This window comes from Lissotriton helveticus, chromosome 7 (genome assembly GCF_964261635.1).
Source record: "Lissotriton helveticus chromosome 7, aLisHel1.1, whole genome shotgun sequence".
Lineage (NCBI taxonomy): Eukaryota > Metazoa > Chordata > Amphibia > Caudata > Salamandridae > Lissotriton > Lissotriton helveticus.
In genome coordinates this window covers 512130299-512155335 of record NC_136068.1, presented here as the reverse complement: position 1 = coordinate 512155335, position 25037 = coordinate 512130299, and the positions used below count along the sequence as shown (strand labels likewise).

General features: G+C 45.9%; 1 protein-coding gene across 1 annotated transcript in view; it reads right to left on the bottom strand.

Annotated features, from left to right (window-relative positions):
• Positions 1-25037, bottom strand: part of LOC144768685 (uncharacterized) — a 9047330-nt gene that overhangs the window by 126999 nt on the left and 8895294 nt on the right. The gene's annotated exons all lie outside the window — the stretch shown is intronic.

Below are 25037 nucleotides of genomic sequence, written 5' to 3'. Positions count from 1 at the left end.
TCGAGATCGGGACCTTGACTTCGACCTCGACTTCGTCCTCCTCGAGCGGGATCTTGAAGTCTTCTTACCCTTGTCGGCCTTAGCCTTGCTACAAGTAGTTTGGTTTCCCTCTCCCGCAGGGCCTTCGGATTCATCTTACGACAAGATGTACATCAATCCACGTCGTGATCGGAGCTTAAGCACCAAATACAGTCCTCGTGTGGATCCGTGATGGACATCATTTTCCCGCACTCCCTGCAGGGCTTGAAACCGGTCTTCTTCGACATCGTCACGAAACAAAGAAGCAGGAAACACAGAAAAACGAAACAAAGTCACCAGTACAGCTACTGAGATTCCCGAAACCGTTAGCATCGACGACGCGGAAAAAAGGAAACTGATGTCATCACGCCGGCGTGGGCCCTTTATGGGCGTCGGTGACGTCAGCGGAGTCGCGAGCGATGCCGTGACTCTATGACGTCCAAGTCCACGTCTGCGCGAAGTTACGAAAAGAATTTCCGAACTGTTGCTGACGCAAGGGGGATATTCACAAGGTGAGGAATCCACTGGCAGATGTATCTATCAGAAGTTAGGATTTTGTCTTAACTTTGACTTAAGTCTGTCTTAAGTTTGACTTAAGTCAAACTTAAGACAAAATCCTAACTTTACTACTACTAAATGCCTTTTGTGAATACCAAAAGTAGTAAGTTTAGGATTTTGTCTTAAGTTAGTTCTGTGAATCGGCCCCTATGTGTCTATATATAAGGTAGATATAGATATACCATATTTAAGTAAGGGGTGATTACACCACCTTACCCAAACTGAGTGATCAGCCTGTGGTGTCAGTTTGGATGGCCAGCCAGGGGTTGCATAATACATGCTGCAGCCCCTGGAAGACCTTGGTTGCATCTATGCCCTGGGTACCTATGGTACACTATACAGGGGCTCACAAAGGTGACCCAATACCCAATCAGGTATGTACCTAAGGTACATGGTATCAATTTAGAGAGAGAACAGCTGGGCTGTGGGTCTAATTAGCAGGCCCACAGCCAGACTAAAGTCGGAAAACCAGTAAATCACAGCCAAAATGGGGGTGACCATAGGAAGCAGACCCTACTCTCCTACAGTGGGCTGAATGGAAAGATGCTTTTCCAGACACTGCCTGGGGCACAGAAGGTGCTCCATGCATAGCCCAGTTTAAACCAGTTGCACTCCAGCCCCGCTCTGGCGCGAAACTGGACAAAGGTAAAGGGATATAAACACCCCCTTCTCAGGTTCACCCATAGGAGGGACATATCAGGTAATCCAGCCCATTTTCTTAGTATAAAGATAGGTGCTGTGTCCCTTGAACTTTAGATTATCTTGGAACGAAACGCTAAAACGAACTCTTAGACCTTCGACGTTCTATACCGACTAGAAGACTGAAGACATCTCCCTTGTGGTCAAGGAGTGACTAGGCCTGGATGGTAAATTCCGTTCCGCTCGCGGAATTAGCGGAATTTGGGTAATTTCGCGTTCCGCGGAGAATGTGGAATTGCCCAAAATTCTGCATTCCGCAACTTCGCGAAAATGTTTGCATGTTCGCGTTCTCAAAATGCGTGTTCACGAGATATTTCCCCCGTGCACACAAACAACGATTGCGAACAGTAAAAAAGCATCGCGAACAAGCAATTCTGCGTGTTCGCGTTTTTTTTTACCTGTTTTGTGGAGATTTGCGTAACGCGATTACGCAAATTCTGCCCACCCCTCATCATACCCTAAAAGAATTGCACTGAGAAGGGGAAGCCATCACTTCACTGGCAATCACATCTTTTTATCTGCGTCCTGATATAGCTGCATTGGGGTACGAGAAGCCCAAGACCCGAGCGTCATTTGCACCGAAGCTAAGCCCTCCTCACTCCTAGAGTGCCGCGTGGGGCCCGCTCTTGCATTTCAGCTCAATGTGTCTTCCTGGTTGCTAGCCCATTGGCTAGTGAGCCCTCTGAGGACGAACCTTTGAAACTAAACTGCTTTCCTAGTTGCGCCAGGCTTGCTCCAGGTTCCCTAAAAAGGAGAAGCTCCCCAGACCTTGCTGGTCTGACTTCAAGCCAATCTTCACTTCCTGCATGGATTGTGTTTGCCAAGGATTGTTGGGTCCAGTCCAGATAGCGATACCGCAGTCAACTAGATCATTTGTGGCACAGCTCTAATCCAGTTCCTGGTTGTCGTTGACACCTCCTGGTCCTCGTGACTGCAGAGACAAGCTTCAGCTCTTCACTTAAATGCATCGCGACATCGCCTGGTTCCTTCCTGGTTCCTTCCTGGTCACTGGCTAATGACCCAGACTCTGTCCCCTCTGCTTTCAGTTTTTTCAGTTCTTCAATCCACCCTTGGATCCATCCGGACATTCTTCCTTTGGCCACCTGCAGCACTTCTTTTGCAGATCTCCATTGAAAGCATCGACGAAACCCGACACGAAAAGACACCTATGCACAAAGCTTTCCTGGGTGAGGTAACTTGAGTACTCTGGTGCCCCAGTGGGTATTGGCTATCCAAGTGTTCTAGTTTAAAGGGGTTTTGTCATAGTCCATCCAGAAGTGCCCTAAAACAGGAACTTTGTAACTTCTTCGTTCTTCATTATAAGTCAATGGTAACTTGCGATTGTGTTCCCACACCTCACGTGTCTCCCATGGGTCTCCTACTTCCTAACCTTTGGTTGTTTAGTGTTGCCCCAGCGATTCCCTAGGCCGTAGACCTATTCACAATTCCTGAAGTGCTTTTTATACCACTTACTTAGTATATGGTTTGTGAGGCCCCTAGGGTAAAACTGTATTTGTGCAACTTATCATATGCTAATTGAGTAACTTGTGATGTACTTCGATCTCTGACCTCATAAAGAGTGCAGAGGGGTTGCGTTAGAAATAAATACATATATATTTGATATATACCTTGTGTGGTGTCCTTCCATTTGGTATTCAAGGGATTATAATTGGTAAAACAGCTTGCTTCACATGCTCTCTGAAGTTTTAGCCTACGACTGCTGGTCCATGCTGCCACTAGGATAGCTTGTCTATAAGGTTGACTTTACAACCACCATCAATAAGCGTCATTTAGACTGGTGCAAGGTGCCCACTAGAATAGTGGAAATCATATGCCATGCTAACTTCTCACATTGGTGTGCAGCGGAAGGGATAAGAGCTTGCTGCTGTTTTAATATATAATCTTAAGATATCATTTGAAAGATCACATTAAGGTACCTGTAGGTACATATAAATCAAGTTCTTATAATACTTTAAGTTCTACTGAACTTAGCAGTTGTAGGGGAAAGGGCTTAGCACACCCTGACTACAACTCCTAGAGAGGTTTTAGTAGGAAACCATTTAGTGTAGGTAGGTGCACACACCATACCACACTAGAAAATGTCCTTAGGAGCAGGTCCTAGTGGACCTCTCCCAGAAGAAACCCAGAGGGTGCCTTTTAAGTGTTAGAACACGCCAAGATAACCCCTGCTCACCCCCTTGGTAGCTTGGCACGAGCGGTAAGGCTAAACTCGGAGGCAATGTGTAAAGCATTTGCGCCAGCACACAACAGCAACAACATCCAAGGCACACCACAAAAGGAACTCCACACAAGGTTATATAAAAATAACTTCTGTATTGTGAAAACACATCAGATAGAAGTCCGACATGTACATTGTGCCATCTGGCACGGGCAATATTCACAAGGGATTATGTACAGGACAGGGCCACATGGGCTACTGTCAGAATCAGCACTTAGTAGAAATAGCACTTCTAGAACTTAGAATAAGTATAGCACAAAATACAGTTATAAATCACAACCAGTAACTACTGGTAACAGGTAAGTACCACCTACGCAACCCTAACCACCTTAGGAGAATGTCACGCAGGGGACCAGGACCTCACTAGGACCACCTGTACTAGAAAGAACAACCACCTAAGTATCACAATACAATTAGGGGTATTAGCAAGAACACATTACACATGATGCATCACAACATTCAGCGGTATAAGAACAAGGCACATAATGCATCAAAAACACATTCAGAGGTGCAGGGAAGGAAAAACACATGATGCATTAACCAACACATTCAGAGGTGTAAAATCAAGGAAGACACATGATGCATAAAAACATTCAGAGGTGCCAGACCATAACTCAATAGCGCAAAAACACATGATGCCCAAAAACATTCAGAGGTGTAAGATCAAGGTGCAAAATCATAATAAATGCATTACATTTCCTAGCACCACATCACATTGCGCGAAACTCACATTAGGCAATTACCATCACATAGATAATCACATTGCGCCTAAATAAAATCATATACCAGCCCCCATCTAATAAAGGGACTAAAGAGTCCTGTGTCCAAAATGTCAGGGCGCGCTGCCAATGCAGCGCCAGTCAGGGGTGCGCCACGGGCGCAAAACCTAAACGTTGCAGTGCCCACTACTTGCTGGGCACCTGGGAACAATCACAAGACCTAAACGGTGCAGCTGCCCACTAATTGCTGGGCAGCTGGGAGTCAAAACTGCGACAGGGTCCTCACTGACCCTAGAACAGAACTGTGCCAACTGTTGGAGCCACACAGGCTCTGAAAACACTCGTGTCACATTGCGCAAAACGTTGGAGCCACACAGGCTCTTAAACTGGTGGGGAGAAACACAGCGTGGGAACCTCGGGGCTCCGACCACCTGACTGTGTCCCTTAAGAGCCTCTCAGGGCTTGCAAAACAATGGCCCCTCGAGCCTCGCTGGGCTCATAAATCAGATATGAGCGGAAGCCTCTCGGGGCTCGAAGAACAGAAAATGCACCCAGAGCCCTCGTGGCTCTAAATCAATCATGTGGGCAGAGAGCCTCTCAGGCTCAACAAATATGCCCCCATGAGCCTCTCACAGACTCGTAAATGCGGTGGGGCGGCCCACTGCCATCCGGGGCCGCCCTGACTCAGTGCCTCTAAACCGGCACCAACAGCGGCCGCACGGAGCCCCCCCGGCCCTTCCTACTCACCGGGCTGTCTCTTGTGCGGGGCTCCTCGGGCTGCTCCTCTGTTGGCGGTGGGACGGATCTCTCTGCTGGGAGGCGGGACTCTCCATGACACTGGAGCCCTTCCGGCACCTTCAGCCGCAACTCTTACTCTCTCAGGGCTCCCTCCGCACACGGGAGCCCCTTCACAGGCCACACCTCCTCTTCCCTTCCCGGGGCTCCCTCAGCACACGGGAGCCCCGCAGCGGGCCACGCTTCCTCTTTCCTGTCCCGGGCCGGCAGCCAATCAGAGTGCGGCCCGGGGAATGATTACACAGGGTTTCCCTCAGTCCCGCCCCCGGCCTGCCTGACTTCCTGGTCGCGGCCGGGCGGCAACGGGGACAATTTCACCGGGCAATGCCGGGTGGGCACCGGCGGTAAAGATAAATAAAGCGCTTCTCAGGCGCTAGCAATAAAATACAGCGCTCTCCCGCGCTATGTCAGAATGAAGCGCCCCTAAGCGCTATGAGCAAGAAAAGCAGCGCTCCTACGAGCTATGGACGTTAAAGCGCTCCCATTTTGCTGGGGGCACGGACAGCCCAACAAGTCCTCAGAGGTAAACCCTGCATCAAGAAGGGTCACAGGCAGCTCAGGATTCAATGACAAGGTCCTGGGCAGCCACTACTAGCAAGCAAAAAGGTCCCAGCAGTATCTTGGAGGAGTAAAAGTGCAGCAAAACAGCTCCCTGCATAGAAGAGTCCTCCAGCATCCAGGAAAGTCCATCAGGTGTCCAGGGGCTGGGCAGGGCTCAGGGAAGCAAGCCTTCCCCTGAGCCCAAGCAGCAGCACGCCCCTGGCAGGATTCAAGTCAGAAACAAGAACATTTTGGAAGGGGACACAGCCCCTTTTTATACAGTGAAATCCTTTGTCTAGCAGGGTGCAGGCAGTGTGAGAACCAGCTAGAACTGGTTATAGGGAATTCCTTTCACTAGCCAGGCTAGGGACATCAGACGCACCCCAGGGGGTGGAGCCAGCATTGTGTGGGGAAATCCCAGCCTCGCTCAGGACCCTCAGACCAGACAGTCAATCCACAAGCAGGCCCAGGCTCACTCCTCCCCTCACATCAGCATGCTAAACACTCCATTCACCACCGGGGCAGACCCTCCCAGACTCTTGGAGCCAGGCTCACCAGCCAGCCTCAGACAATCACACGCCAGACACAAATTACACAAATATGCCAACTTCTAAAAGTGGCACTTCTACACTAGACACAATCATGCCGCATATACCATTGCGCAGCATTCAATCTCACGAGTACGCACATACCAAACTCGACCCTGCACTCCCCACACATCAGGAACTACCATGGTCACACAGATTCCCCATTCATTCCTATGGGAGGGCAGGTCACTCACCACACATACACAGAGAGCTAACGCACTTTACACTGTACCACAGTGAAAAACTGCGCAAAGTCCTAAAATCACCCACACCAGGTCACAGAAACAGGCTAGGAAAAAGCAAAAAGTTTCGGGGTGAACCTGCCAAAAAGGGCCAGGTCCAACACTAAGTATGACTCATTCACTTTTAACGAACTTAGAAGCCTGTGTGCAGTCAGAAAGTTGAGACTAGGACATAGTCCAACCTCTGACCACCTGGTAGATATCTTAGTGGCTCATGATACAGAGAATGCATCTGACATAGATAACCAAGGTAGTAGGGAGGGGGGCCATCCACCCACAGAAGAGATTGTTGGAGATGATCTAGCACTATCTGATGAGGAGGTGGATGCTGAACAGGATGAGGTTAATGAACCTATCCTGGGCAACACAGGACTATCTGGAGGTGGAGAGGGCCTTGGTGGGCCCCCTCCTAACTTTCCATACAGGCCTACCCATAGGCATAGAAGGCACAGGTCACTGTCCAGTGGCTCCGAGCATTCTGATGACTCAGTAGGGTCTGATGCCTCTGCTCCAAGGAGGATGACTCCCCTGGAGAGGAGATAGCATAAAGGTAGGATGAAGAAAGTAAATCTTAGGATCAAGAGGCAAGAGATTGCCCTTGCAAAAGAGACCCTGGCTCTTGAAAGAGAGAAAAAGTTAAGTGGGTTAGAACCCACTGGTGGCAGCAATATTCCTAGAGATAGGGAAAGTCTCATGACCATAGAAACCTGAATAAGATCGTCCCTCCCTATCAGGTTGGGGATGACATCCACAAATGGATAGCTGCTTTGGAGAGGGCTTGCAAAGCACAGCAGGTACCCCAACGCCAGTGGGCAGCAATCTTATGGCTCTCCTTTGCAGACAAAGGTAGAGATAAACTCCTGACAGTAAGTGAACAGGATGCTGACAACTACTATGTCCTGAAGAGTGCTCTGATAGATGGGTTTGGCTTAACCACTGAGCAGTACAGGTTGCTGTTCAGAGATACCAGAAGACACAGACTCAGGACTGGACTGACTTTGTAGATTGTGCTACTAAGGCTCTGGAAAGCTGGTTGCTGGGCCGTAAAGTTAATGACTATACAGGATTGTATAATTTGATCATGAGAGAACAAATACTTAACAACTGTCAGAACCAGTTATTGCATCAACACCTGATTGACTCTGATCTGACCTCTCTCCAAGAATTGGGAAAGAATGCCGACAAATGGGTCAGAACCAGGGTGAAGCAGAAGGTACAGACCCAAGGTGGTGATCAGAAGAAGCAAGACCAAAAGGGTGGGGAGAAAGCAAAAGACCAGAAGTCTTCTCAAGGTCCCCAAAAAGCTTCTAATGGTGGGGGTTCCTAAACTGCCAAAAATAAAGAAGGTCCTAAGAGACCACGGTGAAAAGTATGTAAGGTAAATAGTCACTGGACCAGTGACTGCACCAAGAAGGAGGCAGCTCCAGCCACCATTGTCCCTAAGGCAACTGTTCCCCCTAGTACAGCTAATAGTGGTGGTTCTGAACAGAAGGGTGTAGTAGGGTTAACCCTGGGAACTGAAATGGATTCTGGCCTAGTCAGAATACCAACTCAAGCTGTTCTTGTCTGTGATGTGGACATGGCTATGTCCTCTACTGTGAGCTCCAGTAACTTGGGCAAGTACAGACAGACTCCTTTGATCAATAACAAAGTGGCTCAGGCCTACAGGGACACGTGTGCATGTGTCACCATGGTGACACCTAACTTTGTGGACCCTGGACAGATCATAATAGGTAACAATTATCTAGTGACCAATGCAAGCAATGTCACTACCACCCATAGTATGGCAATTGTTAATTTCTCCTGGGGAGGGGTAACTGGCCTCAGAAGAGTTGTTGTTAGTTCAAACCTCACTGTAGAATGTTTGCTTTGCAATGACTTACAATCTTCAGTCTGGTCTGAAGTGGAGAATAGGACTCATGCAGAAATGTTAGGTATCTCAGCACATGTCCTTGCTGTGACCAGGTCACAGGCCAAAAAGTGCAACATTGAACAGGCCCTGGATCCTGAAGCTATGGACCAGTTGCCTACCAGGAGGAGAAGCAGTAGGGTTAAGGCAGACCTTCCCCCTTGCCTCAGGATGAGGATCAGCCTTCAAAGGAAGCTGATTGTGAGACACAAGAAGGAACTGACCTAGAAGAGCTTGAGCCTGATAAGGTTGAGTTCCTTGGGACAGGGGGACTTTCAAGGGCAGATCTGAGGCAGGCGCAGTTGGACTGCCCTTCTCTTGAACCCCTCAGACAGCAAGCTTCTGATGCGGCTGCTGGGAATGCTAATGGAATCCATAGAGTATATTGGGATGAAGGGCTCCTGTATTCAGAGGCTAGAGACCCCAAGCCTGGTGCTTCCAGGAGGTTGGTCATACCTTTGGCATTCAGGGGCTTCCTTCTTATATTAGCCCATGATATTCCCTTAGGGGGACATCTTGGCCAGAACAAGACTTGGGACAGGCTTGTCCCTCACTTTCACTGGCCCCACATGTCAGAAGACACCAAGGAGTTTTGTCGCTCCTGTGTCACCTGCCAAGTGAGTGGCAAATCAGGTGGCACCACAAAGGCCCCCCTAAAACCACTACCTGTGGTGGGGGTTCCCTTTGAAAGAGTTGGGCTAGACATTGTTGGACCAATGGATCCCCAGACGGCATCTGGGCACAGGTTTATTCTGGTGGTAGTGGATCATGCCACCAGATACCCCGAAGTTATTCCCCTAAGGACCACAACAGCACCTGTTGTGGCAAGAGCCCTCCTGGGAGTTTTATCAAGAGTAGGTTTCCGAAGGAGGTTGTCTCAGGCAGAGGTGCAAACGTTATGATATTTGACTGCTATGTGGAAGGAGTGTGGAGTGAACTACAAGTTCACCACACACTATCATCCACAGTGCAATGGTCTGGTGGAGAGATTCAACAAGACTTTAAAGGGCATGATTAAGGGTTTACCTGAAAAGCGTAGGCGAAGATGGGACATCCTTCTGCCCTGCCTTTTGTTTGCTTACAGAGAGGTCCCACAGAAGGGGGTTGGCTACAGCCCTTTTGAACTTCTGTTTGGGCACCCTGTAAGAGGATCCTTTTGTCTGCTGAAGGAAGGATGGGAGTTTCCTCTCAAAGCTCCAAAGCAAGACATTGTGGATTATGTACTTGTTCTCCGCTCCAGGATGGCTGAGTATATGAAAAAGGCATCGAAAAACCTTGAGGCTAGCCAGGAACTCCAAAATGCCTGGCATGACCAAAAGGCTGTGCTGACTGTTTACCAGCCAGGGCAGAAGCTTTGGGTGTTAGAGCCAGTGGCCCCAGCAGCACTCTAAGACAAATGGTCTGGACCCCACACTATTGTTGAACAGAAGGGAGAGGTAACCTATTTGGTTGATCTTGGAACTCCCAGGAGCCCCCACAGGGTGCTTCATGTCAACAGATTGAAACCATATGTAGAGAGGGCAGACATGGGCTTGCTCATGGCTACAGATGAGGGACAGGAGAAGGAGAGTGACCCTCTCCCAGACCTGCTTTCTCAGAACCCTGATGATGGTACAGTTGATGGTGTAGCCTAGGCAGGCAGCCTCACTGACCAACAGCAACAGGATTGCAGACAAGTTCTACAGTCCTACAGCCATATGTTTTCACTGACTCCAAGTCAGACTACCTGGTGCACTCATGAAGTCGACACTGGGGACAGTCTGCCTGTCAAGAGTAAAATCTACAGGCAACCTGACCATGTCAGGGACTGTATCAGGACAGAGGTCCAAAAGATGTTGGAGTTGGGAGTCATTGAGCCCTCAGAGAGCCCTTTGGCTAGTCCTGTAGTCCTGGTACCTAAACCTCACACCCAAGATGGTAAGAGAAAGATGAGGTTTTGCGTGGATTACAGAGGCCTCAATGCTGTCACTAGGACAGATGCCCACCCAATACCAAGAGCAGATGAGCTCATTGACAGATTGGCTTCTGCCAAGTTTTTGAGTACATTTGACTTGACAGCTGGCTTCTGGCAGATCAGACTAGCTGATGATGCAAAAGCCAAAACAGCATTCCCAACCCCAGGAGGTCATTATCAATTTGTGGTAATGCCCTTTGGTCTGAAGAATGCACCTGCCACATTCCAAAGGTTGGTGAACCAAGTCCTCTCAGGTCTGGATGACTACTGGGAGACCTTTCCTTTCACCAGAACTAGCGGAGGCATCGCGTCTTGAGGCCACTACGAGGCATTCTGCCCATTGGTCGAGCGCAGGAGCGCTGAAGGACTTGCACACCACTCGCACCAACCGCGCCGCCGCTCCGGGACCACGAATCCCGGCAGCCTTTGCGGCGGCGCGTAGCCCTGACGCGAATCGAGCACCAGGAGGGGCTTCAAAGGCATCGAGCCCTCCGCGTCGCGGGACGCATGCGGGACTCCTGGGGCGAAGCCCGGGCAAAGGCTCAGAGGCCCTCAGAGGTCGGGTCGGGGGAACTCCCCTAACATCAGCATCCTAACATCAAGTAGGTTATCTGACTTTGTACTTTGGCCGTACGGATTTGCTGAAATCGTTATTGCAGCGCTACTATTATTTCAGTATTGTACGATTTTTCCCTGTCATCCCTGAAACTAAGCGAACCCATCTTACATTCAGAGTATCTACATGCATAATAGAATGTCCACCATGGGAAGCAGAAGCAAGACAGCTGCGGCCGGCGTATCCGTGATCGGCCCTATTGATAGCTTCATAACAAGAACAAACGAGGCAATTGACCTCAGCATTTCACTTCTTGAGCGTAGAGTCTCACAAGACCTAGATTTTTCTAAGCGTAGGGTCTCCCAAGATTTATTAAATGCCAAACGCTCCTCTCTCGGGAGCATCTTATTAGCAAAAACTCCAGTAAAACACAATGACCTACAAGCAGGTTGCCCCCGAGAGATTCGACCTGATCTCCACACTATCCCTAATGAGATCAATTTATCGGCAACGGATCCCTTAATTGACTGTGACTCAGATGTAAGCGATGATCTAGAAAAGACACCAGAATTAAACATAGATCACACTCCAGAAATTATAGAAGAACATAATGTGTCGCAGTCAAGACCCAGGCAAGAGGGCGCCATACGAAAACGGACGCAGCAAACAAAGAAATCTATTCGCTCTGCTGCAAAACAACGCAATATAACAAAAGCAAAACCCAGTAAAGACATAACTAAATATCCTATTGACAATGGAATAATCATACACACAGGGACATCAATTGAAGATACCCAGGGGAACATTCAGGCACGTGCGGTTAATCCTGACGCGTCTACAGTAAATGACCAATTAATTGAAAGAGTTGGCGATCTTCTGGCCATCTTTATGTCACCAATTGAATCTAGACTGGCCCGAATTGAAAAACAATTAGAAGAGCTTATTGCCTTTAATAAAAAAGCTCCTAGCAACATCATAATAAGTAACACTGGCCCAAAAACAACCACCAGCAAATCCATAATTTCCAAACCGAAAGCCATTCCGCCTGTAGATACTGCAACAAAACCAAAATCAGTTGTTCCGCAAGCAGAGAAAGTCCCTTAAATAAACATGCTGTAGAAAGTAGATCTATCCCGAGCATAACCATTAACACCCAGGATACAACTACAAATGCAGGGAAGAAGACAGCAGCATCCCACGGAGTGACAAAGACATCTAACCATCCAAGTGACATTTTCCCAATTTTTCAAAAATCTCGGTTGTTACACGATCCACCGTATAATTCAAGACAGATTCCATCACAAATCAATTTGCCACCTGAATGTGGTGCTTATGTGCTGGTCCTGGTTAACGTTCCCACACTCAGATATGACCAGGAGGAAAATTCCTCCTCTCTGAAAAATAAGATCCTGCATTGGTTGATAGCAAATTGTAACTTCCCGATAGAATGCTCAGGAGAAATAAATCATGCCCAGAGAGTAGGGTGGATAGGCCCCCTGAAGAAAAAATTCGAGGGGGACTGTATAACTATAAGTTTTAAGAATCCACAATGGGCTGAAAAAACACTGACAAGGGCCCCCTCACCCTCGGTTTGGGAATTTAATACCACCCTTCTTCCGTTGGGCTATTTTTATAGGCATCTGATTACTACTCAATCGAACATGGGATCCAATCTAGCTACTCCTTTTTTTGATCATTATCAGATGACAGAAAGCAACTCTCCCTTTTTACAACAGTATCCTAAATTCACTTATCCGAACGTTCCTGTACAAAGACATCAAGTTCAAACTCACTTAAACTTTATGACTCATCCTTATCTGTCTACAAACCCGCACAAAGAATACAGGGATGCTCGTTGGCACCAAGTCGCTGCTGCACCAGGCAACTCCTACAGCATCCCAATCCAAAATAGGTTTAATGCACTGTCCACTCTGGACTTTAACAATTGACAAAAGATCGATCAGTCCAAAGGGACTACTATTCATACATCGACTTCAGAGGGGCAGGCGACAGACAACATCTTAGATAGAGAGGAAAAGACATAGCAACTGTTTCTGACAAACACACTCTTACCCCTTCTATGCGAACTGGATCGGTCAATGTGGCTAATCCATTACAAATAAAAATTGATAATGCCCCGGCAGAAAAATTAGCAATAAAACGTATCCCCTCTAGCTATAACCCACCCACCTCCCTAATATACCTGACATTTTGGAATATAGCCGGCCTACTGGCTAAATCAACGAATCCCAACTTCCTGAACCAAGTTAACATGAGCAGTATTATCTGTCTCCAGGAAACTTGGATTATTGACCCAATACACATAATAGGATATAAGACCTTCTTTTCTGCAGCTAAAAAATCTCCATCTGGAAGAAGTAGTGGTGGCCTAGTCATCTACATTGCAAATACATTATGCAATGAGGAAATTTTACCTCTGAAATTAAAAGAGAACTATCAAATAATCATACTGAAAAGAAATAAACAGAGGATATATGTTATAGTAAACTTCTATAACAATGTGAAAGCAGATGACCTGACCAACCTTCTCTCAGAGATTTCCATAGTCCTCCAAGATCTTAAGGCGCAATATGTCAATAAATCATACATAATACTCTGGGGCGGTGACTTTAACTTCCACCTATGCGGAAATAATAATACTGATAAGTGTGGAATTGAGGAGGATGATGGTAATAGAATAACACACTTCACACATTCGATTGAGGGCGAAAAAATGAACGAGGTCATAACAGAATTAGAACTGGGCTTTGCAAATGAACTGAGGTCCTCCCGAGTACCCTTTACACCAACATTTAATGGCAGGGGGTTAACGAGTCTGATAGACTACGTTCTGATTCCAGCACATAAAGGCCCAAATATTGAATTATTTGAAGTAGTTAAAAATCCGCTGAGCGATCACTTCCCAATTAACATCGCCCTGCGTGATTCAAAAAACCAAAAAGAACCCGACATAATGACAATATTAGACCAACAAAATCTCGAGCTAGGATCTTTGAATGGTTACACTTTAAAATGGGGAAACATTGATAAAAAAGTCACAACTGCAGAAATAGTAACTGAATGCAAAGCAGACATCTTAATTTGTTTAGAGCGTGAGACAAAATGTAGTGACGTAATAACTAGCTTCAACGCTATTTCACAAAATATAAAGAAGGTACTTACCAGATCCCATAAACAAAAAAATCAGGTGAAGAAAGGCTGGTTTAGTCCAGCCTGTACTAAAGCATATTCAAAATTAAAGAAAGCACTAGGGAGGGATAAAAGAGACAGAGGGGAGGTCATTAGCCTGAGAAAAGAATACGCTCTAGCTCTAAAAACTAGAAAACAAGAGATAAAAACTGAATTATGGGAGCGTCTTAGGAAAAGTTCAGAACTTAAAGATAGCGCAGAGTTTTGGCAAATAGTAAGGTCCCCATATCTTACAGACAAAGAAGATCTACCATCCATTGATATTGCAATTACCAATAACGAATGGGTAAATCATTTTTCTAATGTTTTTAGTATAGGGAAACCACACGGCATGGATTATATAGATTCATTGAATCAAGTCACCTATCCACTAATTTTGCACTTCTCTCATGATGAGGTAAAAAAAGCATTAAAGTCCTCGAAAACAGGCAAAGCCCCAGGGCCGGACGGGGTTCCTGTTGACATTTTTAAATATGAGGAAGATCTCTGGTCCCCACTCCTGACGAATGTCTTAAATGCTACGGTAGAAGAGGGCCTGTTAAAATCATGGAAATCATCGATTCTTGTCCCGATTTTTAAAAAAGGGGATCGAAACTGCCCGACTTGTTATAGGCCCATCTCACTCCTGGACTCTCTCGGGAAGGTCGCCGGTCGGATCATTCTCGAGAGACTACAGGAGTGGTCAGCTACAAAGAACATCATATCGGAAATACAGTACGGATTCCGAGAGGGGCTAGGTACTGTAGATCAAGCATTAAACCTGTCTTTATTGTCAGGAAAGTATGTGGAGGCTAAGGGGACTGCACTCCATATGGTGTATGTAGATTTGTCCGCAGCCTTCGTTTGTGTTACACACTCGAGGCTGTGGAAAATCATTTTAACAATGGGAGTTGACCCTCCCATCGTGGACTTCCTTCGGGAACTATACACCGGAACAACAGGTAGAGTGAGATTTGGGACCAAGGGCCAACTTACAGAAAGTTTTAGAGTGGAAAAGGGGGTCAGACAGGGATGCGTGCTGGCCCCTTTTTATTCACCCTTTACACAAATGGGCTTGAGGCCGCCATGCTGGAAGGAAGTAAAGATCTCCCCTCAGTTGGTCGTCGCCAGATACCTGCCTTGTTATATGCCGACGACGCGGTCATTTTAGCCAGAACTTCTGTGGAATTACAGCGAGCACTGGACAAATATTGTGACTTCATGTTGAGTTTAAACCTGACCCTAAATGTAAAAAAAACTTTTACTATGCACGCGGGGAGAAAAAGCGCAAAACTCAAAAGACTATTTGTGAAAGGTGAAGCACTGGAAAGAACACCAACATACCAATATTTGGGAATTGTAATCGATGAAAACTTTAGGTGGAAGGCAGCAATTAATGCCAGGAAATTATCTTTTTTAAGAGCAACCACGGCATTAAGATCCTTTGCACAAAAACTGGGCCAGAAACCACTGCCAGAAATGTTAAAAATATACAATGCCAAATGTGTCAGTACCGCTACTTAGGGGGCAGGGATATGGGGCCTCGTAAATGTGAATGAACTACAAAAAATAGAAAACTCTTTTTTAAGATATTTACTTGGAGTGCCGAAAAATTCTTCAACATATGCCTGCCACTTAGAGTTGGGCATAGATTATTTAGAAGACATCATAAAAGCCCAGCCAGTAATGGTGTGGCGCCGAATTTGGGTAACTGAACAATGCCAGCTAACAAGATCTATTGTATAAGACATTCAGACACTTGATCACTCCAGAAGGATAAAATGGCTAGTCTACGTTAAAGCCCTTCTTACAGACTTGGGATACAAACATTTTTTCACAGAGCCATTATCTTTAAATGATATCTCAAAGGCAGATTCAAAGAAAGCATGCCTTGCACATTTGCGGCAGGTACGTCTGCTAAAAGAGATACAGAAACCTTCTGTTCAACAGGGTCTATTAGTACAAACTGTGTTCTCTTTAGAACCCTATCTGACGTACAGAGTAACCCAATTCGAAAAACTGCTGCTGACACGTTTTAGGTTTAACATGTTCCACATAATGGTTTCCTTTCCCATTCAGAATGATTGGTCATCAAAACTATTACCATGCCCTTGTGATTCTCTGTCAAAACAATCAACTATACACACAATATTATTTTGTAAATTTTTTATAGCACCTCGGAAGTACTGGTTATTGCCCATATTAAAAAACTGGGGTTTACGTCAATGCCGCCCAGCATACTTGGCGCTTCAATATCTTGAAAACGAACTAATAGCAAAAGCGATTGCACGCTTTCTTAAATTTTGCATACGCCATCTCTCAAATCTTTGATATTGCTGAGTCCTAATATTGGCTTAACCAAGATCTGATGAATTCAGTATAAAAACTATGAATCATAGCCAAGACCCGAGGAACTGTATTTTTTACATAAACTGTTATTTTATCTTCTTTGTCACTTTTTAATAGAACAGAAATAATCAATTTCTGTCTTTTAACTGTTTTTATAAATTGAGTAAATGTGTAAAATGTATTGTATGAACTTTTATGGTATTTCTATCACTATGAAAAACCGAATAAAGTTGATTTGATTTGATTTGATTTGACTACTGTTCAGCTTATCTTGATGATATTGCTGTCTTTAGCTCCACTTGGGAAGATCACCTGATCCACCTGAAGAATGTTTTGGAGGCCCTGCAGAAGGCAGGCCTAACTATCAAGGCTACCAAGTGCCAGATAGGGCAGAGCAAGGTGGTGTACCTGGGCCACCTGGTAGGTGGAGGTCAGGTTCAACCATTGGAGAGCAAGATCCAGACCATAAAGGACTGGGCTGCTCCCACCACCCAGACTCAGGTCAGAGCTTTCTTGGGCCTGACTGGGTACTACAGGAAGTTTGTCAAAAGTTTTGGGTCCAGTGTGACACCTCTCAATGACTTAACCTCAAACAAAATGCCAAAGAAAGTTCAGTGCACAGTGAGCTGTCAAAAGGCATTTGATGTCCTGAAGCAGACCATGTGCACTGCACCTATTCATCAAAGTCCGGACTACTCCAAGGAATTAATTGTTCAAACAGATGCTTCTGAATTGGGTGTGGGTGCTGTTCTTTCACAATTGAATAAAGATGGTCAAGACCAGCCAATAGCTTTTATTAGCAGAAGGCTGACCCCTAGAGAGGATCGTTGGTCAGCTATTGAGAGGGAGGACTTTGCTGTGGTTTGGGCCCTGAAGAAGCTGAGGCCATACTTGTTTGGTACTCACTTCAAGATTCAGACAGACCATAAGCCCTTCTTGTGGCTAAAACGAATGAAGGATGAAAATCCCAAACTGCCTAGGTGGTCCATTTCCCTACAGGGGATGGACTTTACAGTGGAACATAGTCATGGGACTGACCATGCCAATGCAGACGGACTCTCCAGATATTTCCACTTAGAACATGAAGACTCAACTGGTCAAGGTTAGTTTAATGTCCCTGCGTTTGGGGGAGGTTGTGTAGGATAGTACGGTCTGCTTCCTATGGTCACCCCCACTTTTTTGCTGTGATTCTCTGGGTTTTCGACTTTAGTGTGGCTGTGGGCCTGCTAATCAGACCCACAGCCCAGCTTTAGGTACATACCTGATTGGGTATTGGGTCACCTTTGTGAGCCCCTGTATAGTGTACCATAGGTACACAGGGCATAGGTGCATCCAAGGCCTACCAGGGGCTGAAGCATGTATTATGCCACCCCTGGCTGGCCATCCAAACTGACACCACAGGCTGATCACTCAGCTTGGGTAAGGTGGTGTAATCACCCCTTACTTAGACATAGTATATTAATATCTACCTTATATATAGACACATAGTAACCTATAAGTCACTTCTATGGCAGACCTTAAAAATCCTGGAGGCAGAGTGCTTGGTTTTATGTGAGAGGGTGACCTAGCATCAGCTGAGCCCCTCTGCAGCTTTCGGAACCATGTTCTTATAGCTGTTCTATGATATAGCCATACCATATACTCTTAAGTGCATTATAATCCTCGCGTTTAATGCTAACTTTGGTTTGGCTTTATCAAAACATGTCCTGTAAGGTGTCAAACACTTTGGAATGCTACCCCGACGCCAATTCTGGCGGCGGGGGTAGTATTCCACCCTTCTAGAGGGAAAAGACATGCTTTACCTGGTTAAAGTTAAACTGAGCCTCAGCATCACAAAATGGATGCTGCTGCCACAGACACAAGTCTGACCTCCTGCAGCTGTGGGAAACTCCAGCAAGGGAGGCCTGGACAATAGGTTTCCTGTCGAGGGAGGTGCTAGCATCTCCCCAGACAGCCTGTAGTGTATTGGGGCAGGGAGGGGTTGAATGGAAAGATGCTTTTCCAGACACTGCCTGGGGCACACAAGGTGCTCCATGCATAGCCCAGTTCAAACCAGTTGCTGGGGCATTCCAGCCCCACTCTGGCGTGAAACTGGATAAAGGGAAAGGGGTGTAACCACCCCCTTCTCAGGTCCACCCATTGGAGGGACCTAGCAGGTAATCCAGCACATTTTCTTAGTATAAAGATAGGTGCTGTGTCCCCAGGACTTTAGATTATCCTGGAACGAAACTCTGAAATGAAACTCTAGGACCTTCGTCATTCTATACCGACTAGAAGACCGAATACATCTCCCTTGTGGTCAAAGAGTGGCCACCCTGTGCAAACAGGCACCACCAGTAACTTGCCGGTCTGCTTTATCGATGCTCCAGACGGATCCCGAAGACACAGCGACTCAGAAACTGGACTCTCTGACTTCTCTGACTCTGACCCACATCCACTGCAAAGGTGAGAACCGTGGGGGACACGAGAGACGTGGGACCGGACACCCTGGACAGTCTGCATTTTGCTAACAGTGCAACTACCGAGGCACCCTCACAGTTGTGCATTGGGGTACAAGAAGCCCTAGACCCAAGCACTATTTGCACTGAAGCTCAGCCCTCCACACTCCACGAGTGCCACCTGGGGCCCGCTCTTGCATTTCAGCTCAATGCGTTTTCCCGGTTGCTAACCTGTTGGCTAGTGAGCCCCATGAAGACAAACCTTTGAAACCAAACTGCTTTCCTGGTTGCTCCAGGCTTGCTCCAGCTTCCCTGCAAAGGAGAAGCTCCCCAGAACTTGCTGGTCTGACTCGAAGCCAATCTTCACTTCCTGCGTGGATTGCGTTGGTCAAGTCTTGTTGGGTCCAGTCCGGATACCGACACTGCAGTCAACTAGATCCTTTGTGGGACAGCTCGAATCCAGCTCCTGGTCATTGTCGACACCCCTGGTCCTCATGGCTGCAGAGACAAGCTTCACCTCTTCACCTGATTTCATCGTGACATCCCCTGGTTCCTTCCTGGTCACTGGCTTGTGACCCAGACTCTGTCCCCTCTGCTTTCAAGTTCTTCAGTTCTTCAATCCACCCTTGGATCCACCAGGACACTCTTCCTTTGGCCGCCTGCAGCACTTCTTTTGCAGATCTCCATTGAAAGTATCGACGAAACCCGACACAAAAAGAAACCTATGCACCCAGCTTCCCTGGGTGAGGTAACTCGAGTACTCTGGTGCCCCAGTGGGTATTGGCTATCCAAGTGTTCTAGTTTAAAGGGGTTTTGTCGTAGTCCATCCGGAAGTGCCCTAAAACAGGAACTTTGTAACTTCTTCGTTCTCCATTATAAGTTAATAGTAACTCAACTCTGTGTTCCCACACTGCAAGCGTCTCCCGTGGGTCTCCTACTTCCTAACCTTTGGTTGTTTAGTGTAGCCTCAGCGATTCCCTAGGCCCTAGGCCTATTCACTATTCATGAAGTGGTTCTTATACCACTTACTTAGTATAAGGTTTGTGAGGCCCCTAGGGCAAAACTGTATTTGTGCAGCTTATCGTATGCTAATTGAGTAACTTGTAATGTACTTCGATCTCTGACCTCATAAAGAGTGCAGAGGGGTTGTGTTAGAAATAAATACATATATATTTGATATATACCTTGTGTGGTGTCTTTTCATTTGGTATTCAAGGGATTATAATTGGTAAAACTGCTTGCTTTACATGCTCTCTGAAGTCTTAGCCTATGACTGCTGGTCCATGCTACCACTAGGATAGCTTGTCTATAAGGTTGACTTTACGACCACCATCAATAAGGGTTGTTTAAACTGGTGCAAAGTGCCCACTAGAATAGTGGACATCATATGCCAGGCTAACTTCTCACAAGCTCGCACACTAACTGCTAGACAGTTACGATGGTCCTTGTTTTTTGCAGATTTTTATTTTGTAATTACCTTCCGCCTGGTGTAAGAAAATCCAAAAGCTGATGCACTTTCCAGAATAGATTCTGATTTTTCAGAACCTAAAGAAGAAAAGCAGACCATAATTCCAGAACAAAAGTTTGTTTTAACCATCTTCAGTACCGATCTTACAACCGAAATCAAGAAGGGTATGTCTGAAAAAGAGATGAATCTCTGGTCTAAGGAAAATTCATAGAGAGAAGTTAGGAGTGGTCTTCCATATCAGAGTAATCGATTGTACCTTCCCACCACAGAACTCCAGCAAAGGGCATTAAAGTCTTGCCATGATGATTTGCTTGCAGGGCATAAAGGTATTCAGAAAACCGTGGAATTGGTGGAAAGAAATTTTTGGTGGCCTAAAATGAAGTCACAGATAAGACAGTATGTATCCACTTCTGAGAGATACTTGAAAGGAAAATCAGATCGTTTGGCTCCTCAAGGGCTTTTAATGCTGATGCCTACCCCTCCTCATCCTTGACATACAGTCTCAATGGATCTGATAGTAGATCTTCCTCCAAGTCACAGGTTCAATACCATTCTGGTCATGGTTGACACATTTTCTAAGAAGGAGCATTTCTTTCCATTAAAAAATATAACTCAAGCCTCACAACTAGCGCAATTGTTTACCCACCACATCGTAACATTACATAGAATCTCAAAAGTTTTAGTCTCAGATCGTGCTTCGCAGTTTGTTTCCCACTCCTGGAGAGCATTCACTAAGAGGTTAGGAATTGATACTCATTACTCCACCTGTTCCATCCCGAAACTGATGGACAGACGGAGAGATTCAATCAAGATCTAGAACAATACTTACAACTCTATTTGTTAGAGCAGAAGTTGGGATGTCAGAGTTGGTGTGGGCAGCTGAGTCTGCCTATAATAAGTCCAAACATTCTTCTACTGGGTACTCCCCTTTCTTTTTAAACTATGGTAGACATCCAAGTTTGATATTTGAAAAAGAGGAAAGATCTGTTCCTGCAGTTGAAGAGTTTGTAAAAGAAGTCCAGAGTACATTGTTACCTGCTGAAGAGAATATTGTTAAGGCAAAGAACTCTTATAAAACTCTGGCAGATAAAAGAAGGAGAGAGAGTCCCCTTTTTAAATCAGGGGACAAGGTTTGGCTGTCTAAAAAAATCTGAGGCTAAAAGAGAATCGTAAGTTTCAACCTAGGTTTATTGGTCCTTTTAGGGTAGATCGAATGATAAACCCAGTGACAGTTAAAATATAGAGTCCGAATCCTTACCGGAGTGATGCCGAGATTCATGCCTTCGCTTCTTATGCTTCTTTTTCGACTTCGAAGCATGACCGGCTGATGACTTCGAAAGCAACGCCGAACGTGATCTTGACCTCGACCTCGATCTCAACTTCGACCTCGCCTTTCTCGAACGCGATCTCGAAGACTTCTTATCCTTACCTCCTCTAAACTTCGCCATTAAAAGCTTAGTCTCCCTCTCTCGAAGCGCCTTCATATTCATCTTCTTACACGAAGAATAACTATCGACATCATAGTCCGAACTCAGACACCAGATACAATCCTGGTGCGGGTCCGTGATCGACATAATTTTGCTGCACTCTCTAAAATGGCTTAAATCCGGTCTTCTTAGTCGACATCTTCAGGGAGACAAAGAAGCAAGAAAACAGAGAAAACAGTAACAAAGTTACTAACAGATACAGAGATTCCCCGAAACCGTTAGCGTCGACGACGCGGAAAAAAGGGAACTGACGTTATCACGCCGGCGTGGGCCTATTATGGTGTCGGTGACGTCATCGGAGTCGCGCGCAATGCCGTGCCTCTGTGACGTCGTCAACGTCGGCACGAAGCTACAAAAAGAATTTTCGAATGTTGCTGACGCAAGGGGATATTCACAAGGTGAGGAATCCACTGGCAGATGTATCTATCAGAAAAGCCCACCTAAATTGAGATTATGTTCACCACCAAAGCCAGTCTTGATAGATTCTATAGAGGAATTTGAAGTTGACAAACTTCTAGATTCTACTTTTAGAAGAGGTAAATTGTATTATATGGGTGATTAGAAGAAATTTGGTCCCCAAGAGAGATCTCATACAAGACCTTCACAGAGCCGATCCAACAAAACCAAGATTGAAGGGACGTCTTTTGGAGGGGGTACTGTCAATAACCCTCTTTCTTATTCCAGTGTTGTTACCAAAAGAACTGTTCATCACCTTGTAAAAATGCCTTCTGCTAAACATCCACAATGGAGAAGACTCCGCCCCAGTTGAAAGGCTTCCCTACGATCCATTTTGTATGGATTGAGGGGTTCTATCCACAATCTAAATGATACGCTCATAATCGTTTCCTGCTTGGGTTCTCGTTCTAGTTGTTTAGACTCAAGATCCCCTAGAAGCAACAATGCTCCTGGGCCAGTATCGCGCAGCACACGTCAACTGCAGCTTTACAGTCGTTCCAGTGGGCGCTTCCACAGAGATAACTTATGAGGTGCAGTACGACAGTTTTTGAAGTGTTGTCTCCAGAGAGCCTCTAGTACGACTGTGTTCTTTAATTTAGTTATTTCCTGACAAAAACCTCGTCATAATTTTGTTCCCATGAGTAGAGTTTCAGAGTTCGGCAATTCCGACTCTCAGGTTTGTTCAGAAGCATTTCTATGAGGGAGCGCCAGTGTCTGAGTACCAGAGAGAGCTTCAGTGAAGAGGAGCTTTCTCCACTAATCCAAGTAAGCATGTCTAATCTATTTTTTTGGGCATTGCGCATCTGCGTTTTTTCAGCAGAGTTGAGCATCAGATAATAGCAGTGCGAGCTCCTGCTAACTCTAGACTAGAGCTTCAATTTTGCTGCGTGAACATCTACTAACAGCAGCTGGAACTACATTTCAATTGAATTACTGGACATGATATTCTAGAATAACAATAAACCAAGGATATATATCCACTTGGAGATTCTAACCTTATAAGACTGTATTAAAGACTCTTTACTAAAATTAATAGAGACTAATCCTTCTACTAATTCTTCAATCGATTGATTTTCAGTTCCTCTCATTTTTTCTACATCTACCAAGAGAGTGAAGAAATTCTGTTCAATCGATCAGATAACACAAGATGAAACTCTAATAGAGAGGGGCTAGTTCTTAGCACAGAACAGGTAAATAAATAGAATTAGGGGGATCTGTTGTGCAGAGTAGGACTAGGGAGAAGTAATTGTTTATGCTTAATTCTTCCAGGTTTAAAGAAGAATTCCTGAAGAAGAACCTGTATCCTGAGGCAGTCTCTCTTGTTTTATCTTTCCACTTCCTCTTTCTTCCAGGCTGAAGCCTTTGACAGTTGTTATTCACCTGTCGCTCGTAGCAGTAGGAGGGATTTGGGGTAAGGGCATCTGCTCCTGAGGAGATTGCAGTACAGAGTCTGACATGTGGAGTCTAGACTCTGCCAGAGACCTCCGATCTCCACCTCTCCCATGTGGTTGCGCCTTTTGAGGTTGTGTCTTGGACCACCAAGCTCTCAGGGGTAGCGTGTTGGGAGCGGAAAAGCAGGTTGCCAGGGACCGGGCGGTGGCGGTGGCGTCGGCTATTCCTCCTGTCCACAGTGAAGTACCGGGTTATGTAGAACCCAGCGGTGCCAGGGGACACACCCAAAGACTTTGGATTCTCCTGTCTCAGACTACAGAAACGCAGAAACTTCTTGGTGACGTCAAAGATCAAATGTATTGGCTGCAACCAGTAACAGATATCCTAGAAGTACAACACGGTGTATGTTCTCAGGAGACTGCTCAACTTTACTAAGCTAGTCATCCCTTTTATACCAAATATTATGCTTCAGGCAAAACATTCCTTATTTACAGTTGACCATTCACATATTTTCACAACAAAGCAAATGCAGCATCATGATGACAAGCCCATTTTTCAGTTTGTCCAGCCCACCATTCTCCATCAGGTAAATCAGGCGGACCCCTAATACAAACGGGTACCTCCTCATCGTAAAACAGGTAATAAAGAAGGGAGCAGAGACAGGTGTGATTAAGATTAGACATAGTTGTGTGCAATAAAGGGTTTATGGTATGCTGTGGCTTGATCCCTAATCTCGATCGGCCACTGGGAAAGAAACTGGCTGAGAAGGTTTGGCTTCGGGCAATGGAGTCAGCTTGACCAGGTCACACAGAAGTCAGCTAAAGGCGTACGTGTCCCAAGGACTCGGTAGGCCTTAGTCATTGGCCTATGTGAGGGCAACCACAAAATGGCTGCCGCACACAAAATGGAACCCGAGGGTTCAGAATGGAATGCCTGATTTCCTGATGATCTCGTCACTCGAATATGACGAAAACACTCGTACATCTTACACTCGCCATTTTCGGTCCACTGATACCAAAATCATCATGATACGATGACTAGCGTGAAACGGGTTCTGAATTTCAGTACCTCAGACCCTCCTTTTGCCCTTACATAGGCAATAACCTAAATCCATGTCAGTCTGAGTCCAGGTCTATACTCATTAGGTCATCGAGATGTTGCTGTAGCATCATCCTATTACTTAGCATGTCTCTTGATACAGGTTTCCTTACACACGATGTAGCACAGAGGCCACATATAGTAGGAGCACACTGTACTCACAGACAGAACAGGAAAAGAATGGCGAGGATCATCCCAATGACCATCAGAATCTTCCATCCCCAGGTGGATAACAGTTCCCAGAACCATCCCATCACTGACCAATCTCCTTTATCCACATGTATAGATTCGAAGATCTTATGCAGTTTGGAAATGGCCTGGTATGAAAACACAGCAACTTGATT